Raw genomic sequence first — 7377 nt, forward strand, 5'->3', positions numbered from 1 at the left:
TGCTATCTGAGCTTTTTCAGTGTCCAGACTCATGTAGTCTTGAGTCCAATCAAGTGAGTTCTTCAGCAAGCACAACCAGTGCCAGAGACACAGCGCTGCAGCGCTGCTACGCATGTTCCTTGGTCCATGGATCTAGTGACCCAGGCAGTGTGTCCAGCAGCCAGGACCAAGGCTGTGGTTCTAGAAAAACCCTGATCGGAGGAATCACAAGAACCGTCTGCTGGTTTTGGTAGTTTCAGGACATATCAAAGCCACTCTTAAGAAGAAAGTCAAAGTTCACATACATTAGTCTGAGAAGTTGGATTTTGTGATCCCGAGTTTTCATTTGTTTCTTCCATCCCCTGAAACTTCTCTAACCCGAAAAGGAACACAACCTTGTGACTTTGTCCTGCAAATCACCAATAGGAAGTGAAAACTGGGAGGATATGTCACCAGACCACTCTGTGTCAAGCTGAAATTTCAACCTCTGGCTGGGACCACGCTGTGGAGTATAAATGACATGTTAATGAGCACTTGAGGAGAAGGGCGTACTGAGCCAGCCAGTGAGCCTGGCGTTGGAGTTCAGCGCACCTTGGGCCGTAATGAAACACGTTTGGTGGTCTCAGCCTCCCTAGTGGACATTTTCCCACATTAGAAAACCAGCACAAGATTTCATGCAATTCCCCACAAAGGACCATTTGCAGCACTGCCAAAACCAGAACTGGAGTGTGGATGGGGTGACTGGTGGAGAAACCACAGGGAGTCTTTTTGTCCAAAGTGATTCTCTGCCCTGAGTTGACAAGAAAAAGGGAAAACAGCGCCTGTTGACGTCCAGCCTGGTGACGTCCAGCCCCTTCACCCTTCCCGAGCTTGACCTTTCTATCCTAACAACACAGGCTTCCCAGCTAGGGGGCTGCACACATGGTTCAGCCAGAGTTTGCAGAACTGGACTCCCTCCCCCTCATTCCAAATTCTCCTCCCTCTATCTTTCTCTCTCCAGAGGAGGGCACCTGCTCACCTCCTCCAGGGAGCCCTCTATCATGACAAGGGCACTGCTGTGCTTATCTACAAAGGCGGAGTTAATGCGTTCTCATATACATCAGGTCACCCACGTCTCTGTTACTGTTCTGTTCAACTGAGAGCCTAAGTGAACATTTAAAAGGGAAAGGGAAAAAACAAAGAACCCAAAGCCCAGACAGGAGACATCCTATTCCTGATCACATCATCTCCACAGAAGAGAATTCTACAGTCCTTTTCCTCTTTGGAAACCCGACTCTGACTCCTTGACACCGATTCCATGTGCTACAGTGTGATTCATGGTGTTTGCACTGTTGCTTTGGAAAGACCTGGTCTAATACAACTCTACCATAAATACAGCCCGGCTCCTTAAGCGACGCCAGGCATTCTGTCAAGGACTGGGGATGGCAATGCCAGCGCCAAGAGGACAAAACGCTGCCTGGGTCCATTGCCTGGGACCCCAGGGCTACAAGTGGAGGGCCCCTCGCTCGCTCTGGCTTGGGGAAGGCATGAGGTCCGGGCACAGTCTGGGTCTCTTTCCTCTTCCAAAAATGGAATGGGGCAAGTCTAGCTTTCACCTGGAGGAATGCAACATGGGCATGGGCCAGGGGAGGCCCTGGGCACCAGCCAGCCAGCAGGAGAGCGCCCAGGGAGGGGGGGTCCCAGCACAGTCCTTCCTGTAGCAGCCTTTTCTGGGGCCCTCTGTGCCCTAAGGTTACATTCTTACACAAAGACATCTTCCAGGCAGGTGCAGAAGCAGGCCCTCACCCTGGAGCTTTCTGCCTGTAATCTGGGGGGAAAGGGAGGCTGTGATAAAACAACGGGAGGAACCAGCAGGCAGAGGTGGGCCTCTAAGCCCTGCTGCACTGCACGTGCCTGGCTGAGCACGGAGAACAATACAGTGGGAGGAACTGGAGTCCATGGGTGGCTGGATCTGCAGCAGCAGGCCTGGGAGAAGGGGGCACTTACTGAGGGCAGGGGATGCGCTGATGGCTGGCTGCCGCGGTTGCCCAGCCTGGAGACCCCAAAAAGAGTTCACCCAAGTGCAGCAAGTCAGTCTGACCTGCCACATGCACACACCCAAGTTGGAAGCTGTGTGTCTGCCAGCCATTGCAATGTCAAGCAAAGCAAACGCTCGCTAAGGAGTCAGCAGGTCATCACAACAGAAAATTCATCAGGAGGTGGAAGATGGGCCAGGGCCACTCCACAATCACCTGGGAAAACAAAGGTAGTGGCACATGGGAGCTGGGGAAGCCACTCTGGGGCTGCAGAGAGCCAGAAGAGCCATGGGTCCCAGGGCCACCTGTCCCAGGGGGCTCTTCCGCCCTGAGGCTGGCACTGCTGACCTGCCTGCCTGCCTGCTCCGGAAGGCTGGCTGAACGCAGCCGGGGAGCTTCCTAAAATATCACGGGGCCTGATGCAACACCAGTGCGTGATGGCACTGCATTGCGATGCGGTGACGGTGTGACCCTTCTGGGCCTCCACGTGACTTCACTGGAGAGGAGAGTGTGGGGGCAGGTGAGCCTCATGTTCCCAACAGAGAAGGGGTCTGGCTGGAAGAGTGAAATCCAGTGTTGTGGAAGGAATGGAACTCCCCTGTCCAGGACAGAGGGCTGGGCGCCTGGGGGAGTGGCTCGGGCAGGGCCTGTCAAGCCAAGGCGGGGGAGGCCTGGAGTTGCTGCGGGGCCTCTGCAAGCAGCCCCGCCTCTCCCAGCTTGCCCTGGGGGCCAAGGCCAAGGAGTTGCACCAGCTGCGCCAGAGGAGCCAGGCCTCCCCTGGAGAGAGGCGCCAAGAGTCCCTAAGGACCGGCAGCTCCCCGCAGGTTTGGCCTGGGTCATCTCCGAGTAAACAAGGGCTGCCTAGCTCCCCAGCTCCTGCAAACCAGCAAGCGCCAGCGGCCGGCTCTGCGCGAGGATCTGTATTCTGGAACCTTGCAGAGAAACCAAGTCTTCTCCCTCCTCCCCAGACCACTCTCCGGCCTTCCCGGCTCAGAGGGCCGCAGGTGGGCCACAGGGAGGGACAGTCAAGTTGAGGATGTTGGCCTCTCTGTGGCCAAAACGTGGCCGGGGTGTCCACCGCGCCCCTTCTGCCATCCCGGCCCCCAGGGGCTCCAGGCGCCCGGAACTTGAAGCTGCAGCAGCACGAGGCGAAAAGCATACGCTGTTGCATTTCTGATCAGTTCCTACGTTCAGCAGGAAAACACAGCCCCTCCCCCTCCTTTCTGGTGGCTCTCCAGGCAGGTCTGTTTCCCCGAAGCCACCAGGCAGCGCCTCTCACTTTGTCTTGGCAGGGCACAGGCGTCAGACGAAGTGGGAGGAAGAAACATTAACTTCAACAGCTGTTTCTTGACCCCGGCTGTCAGTCTTCCCAAGAATAAATTTTTGGAGAGTCCTATTTGAAACAAAGAGGGAGTTTGGTGTGGGGGGGCGGGGGAAGGAGGGTTGGAGAGGGTGATGGTTGGGGGGCGAGGAAAAGTTGGAGGGGCCCCGGTGTGCGCGCGCTCCCCCGCGCAGGGGGTGGGCGCCGGGCCGCCCCGAGAGCCCCGAGCGGGGTGTGCCAGGCCCGGGCCGGGCGGCTCGCAGGCTCCCTCTCCCCGCGCCCTGCGCCCCGCGCCGCCCGCGGCTCCCCCCGGCGCGCGCGCGCACTGGCAGCGCCGGCGGTGGGAGCCGCCGCGCGACTACAGTAATTCCCCAGCTCGGGCGGCTTGAAACTGCTCGGGCTGAATAGCATTTGCTGTTCCGGCCGGCGGCCGCCTCCCGCCGCCGCCGCCGCGCCGTGCGCCCGCACCGCGGCCCTCATTATCCCGGAAGTGGCGCTGACACGGGCGCGCGGCCACCGCAAGTTTGTCAACAGCGGCAAACTTCGCCCGCGTGGGGTCCGCTGCCACCACCCCGCCTGCGTGCCACCCCCCACGCACACAAACACGCCCCAGGGAGCCTGCCCGCCTCGCGGCCTGGCCGCTCCACGTTGATTGATCTGTTTTCCTGGAAGGCTGGGTTATGGAGAGGGGTGGGTGGGCGCGGGCAGTGCTTGGGGGTCCCCAGGGGTCAGGGGCGGCCCAGGGGCAGCCGGGGGTTGGGTGGTGGAAAGAGGCTACAGGCTGGCGGGGACTCAGTCTGGTAGGCAGGCGACCGCGTGGGCCCTGGGGTGCGTGCGTGCACCCCCGACCCCGCCAGCCACCAAGGTTATTTGTGATTGGTAGTGGGACGGGGCTGGTGGTGTGAGGGGCGCCTGTGTAGAACCCTTCTGCAGGCGTCGGCAGAAAGAGGAGGCGCTGGAGTCAGGAGATGTGGCCCTAGACCTCGACGGCAGCCTGAGAGAAGCATGGGGTCAGCGGGTGTGAAGCGGCCTGTAGGTGCCGTGAGCCCCGGTCTACCCCCAAGGCTTGGTTGGAGTCGCCCACACGCAGGGCAGGGCGGTGTTGTGTGGACCACACTGTGCCAGTGGGCTACCCCACCCCAGCAGCGTGGTGGCCTCTGCTTAACCCTTTCTCACCCTGCTGGCGCTCATGCCCTCTAGAGCTGCGCAGGTGCGCCAGCAGGGTGGGGAGTCCAGGCCGGCTTCGCGGGAGCCCAGACCCCATGCTTCTTCGACTGTTCCAACTGGGAGCTATAGGCCCTCGGGGCGGAGCGAAATTTCCAGATGCTAGTGCTAACTTTGTGTCTTGGTTCAGACCCCACCCACAGCACCTGTTACAACTGGAGGGGTCAGACGCTGACCAGGGTATGTGCCATGAAATGACAGATCAGCTGGGGGCGGCCCAGCGGGAAGCCCATAACCCAGAGCCTTGAATTGGAAATCCATTCACGGAGGAGTAACTGTACGCCCTGTTCCCTGCTCGCCTGAACCTCCTACGGCATGGGGAGCCAGGAACTCAACTCACTCCTGTGGGTTAGCTGCCAGGAACCCGGTTTTGAGCAAAATTAGGTCTACAGTGCTGTGTCTTTCATAACAAAGAAGTACGGCGCTTTCCCCTGTTATCCAAATTGCCCTAAAACCCAGGAAAATTGTGCCAGTCCCCCCTCCCCGGGGCCAGTTTACCTTCAACACAAAACACAAACAAAACCTGAAGAAAATGTAACAGAAGCGTTTCTTTGAACTGGAACGTAGTACTGACAAATCAAGCTGGTTCCCCGCGGCCCTTCACATGGGCACATACAGCACATGCCGACATACATGTCCACACTGATAAAGTGATTTCTTCAGATTCGATAGTGTGAATTTCCCTATTTGGTCATGCCTCAAAATTTTCCCTGAGTTGTTCAGACCTCTTCCCTTTGGGTGTTATTTTATTTCTGTGCTTATGTCCACAAAGTCCTACTGGTCATGTTGTGCTTCAAGGGCACGTGGAGGATTCCATTGTCAAGTTCACACGCATGACTTATTTGTCCCGGTGGTTATTCTGTCAGAGTGTAAAATGCTTGATTTACAAAGGCGGGGGGACCTGCTGCAGAGCCAGGTAACGCAGGGTTCCAGGGATCCGTCTTATTTACAAATGAACCTGCTTGGCAATTCTGTCCGCAATTTCCTAGTTGCAGGAGGATAATTTTCAGTGTTTGGTTTGTAGTTCCGGAATGGGAGCGGTAAGCACGAGGAAACAATTACTTTCTGCAGCGATGTGAGCACTGTGCCCATCTGGATTGAGTTACTTCGTAAGGTAAATATCACTAAATGTGCGTGGCGCTGGGCGGGGATGGAAGGCCCTGGAAAGCGCTAGAAGGTGCTGGAAGGGTGAAAACGGTCCAGTGTGAAATGCTGGAAGATGTCAAACAGCTGACTGTGTGTGCAGAGCTAATTGGGTCAGCTCTGGAACTCTGAAGTGGGAGATTAATTTGAAAAAAAAATTTGGAAGTATTTTCGGTTTAATTTTGGTTACATTTAGGTTATTTTAGTTGGTATGATTATTAGAATTTTACCCCAGGAATTCAATTAAAACAGACCCTTCTGAAAAATATATACTCTCTGATGAATTATGTTCACAAATGGAAAAGCAGGATTTGAATTTCATGCTAATTATACCTTAAATAATGAAGTTCTTTTAATTATTTTTATTTAAAGACAAACTATCTATATAGATAACAGCCAAAGCAAACTAACTTGCTTTAAAAATTAATGAATATTAATGAGGTTCATGAAGAGCATGATATTGCCCCTGCCTGCCTCAGGAAAACAAACATACTGACTTCATTCTCCCAAAATAACAACCTTTAGTTACTGACGGTTAGAAAGATCTGATTGCTAAAAAGATGGTAGGCAAGGCAGTGTTTTGCAGTTCCTACGATTTGCCCTGTTGATGAGACTGAGAACTCGTCCCCAGAACACAATCTGCTTTATCTTTTTCTCTATCTGAATGCTACTTCTTTTTGTTAATTTGCCATCTCAGGATACTTCTTTCTGTTTTTATTCCCACCTCTCTGCATTCCCCTCCCTCCTCATTTTTGTAGTTCACATGAGTGAGCGACGGGGGGTTTTCAGGCCTTCCTCTCTATTTGATACAGAGATAATAGCATCATTAGTCAGTGTTTTCATTCATCTAAATCTGTCTAAGCATACTGGAAGCTGCCCGTGAAATTTTCCAATGAAAGTGACAAATGGATGTCAATCACGCGGCCCCACCCAACGCAACCTTGTGTTGCAGGAGGAGAGCATGTTTGTGTCTATTTCTTCCTTAAAGACCGGCAGGCAAGGCTATTTTTTGATCTGGACATCTGCCTGCTGAGGCAAGTTTCCCAGCACCATCACTGGTTGGCATTAGACTACGTTTGCAAAATTTAACATCGAGTGAATGACAAAAGACAAGACGCGGTCTATGAAAATTAAAGAGTGGCAGGATCCATTCCCTGCAGATAAATAATGTCTGATGCTCTCCCGTATTTCCACATCCTACAGTTTTCTTTCCGGATGGTTTTGATATGAGAAAGGTAAAATTGTTTCAAGGAAGCCAGTAAATTTGGGTCAAAAATGAAAGCAGTTCTGAAGACAGTAAGAGTGGGGATGGAAGCGTTGAGTGGGGGAGAGGGCAGAGGGCTTCTGCTCTCCCCCTCCAGAGCTCTTGTGGATTTTCTATCAATATATGCATATGTATTTTTGATAAATACCTATACACACTGCACTCTAGTGTCCTGTTTCTGTTTCCTTTTGTCTTTAATAACCAGTCCAGTCTCCAGTGCTGGCTGGTAGGTGAATGCGCTTACTAGGACCAGATGCCAGCTTTAATCTGTGATTATTTTACTCTTGAAACAGATTGCTGTTTTATAACCTGTAACATGTTTCTACATGTTGGCAGTGCTGCGGCCACCGCTGTTGTAAAAGATTCCATGTTGATATTGTAATGAGTTTATGTGTTTAGCCAGAAAGTGCTGCATGCTAAGATTAGACAGA

General features: G+C 53.6%; 1 long non-coding RNA gene across 2 annotated transcripts; it reads left to right on the top strand.

The window, feature by feature from the left end:
- Positions 1-4675: 4675 nt before the first annotated feature.
- LOC131478202 (uncharacterized) lies at positions 4676-7007 on the top strand. Of its 2 annotated transcripts, XR_009244353.1 has the most exons (4): positions 4676-4719; positions 5312-5455; positions 5564-5653; positions 6635-7007. It is a non-coding gene; the product is annotated as an uncharacterized LOC131478202 (long non-coding RNA). The 2 variants fall into 2 exon arrangements; XR_009244352.1 differs by lacking the exon at positions 4676-4719 and having other exon boundaries at positions 5192-5455; positions 6635-7006.
- Positions 7008-7377: the final 370 nt, after the last annotated feature.

Source organism: Ochotona princeps, chromosome 28 (assembly GCF_030435755.1).
Source record: "Ochotona princeps isolate mOchPri1 chromosome 28, mOchPri1.hap1, whole genome shotgun sequence".
Lineage (NCBI taxonomy): Eukaryota > Metazoa > Chordata > Mammalia > Lagomorpha > Ochotonidae > Ochotona > Ochotona princeps.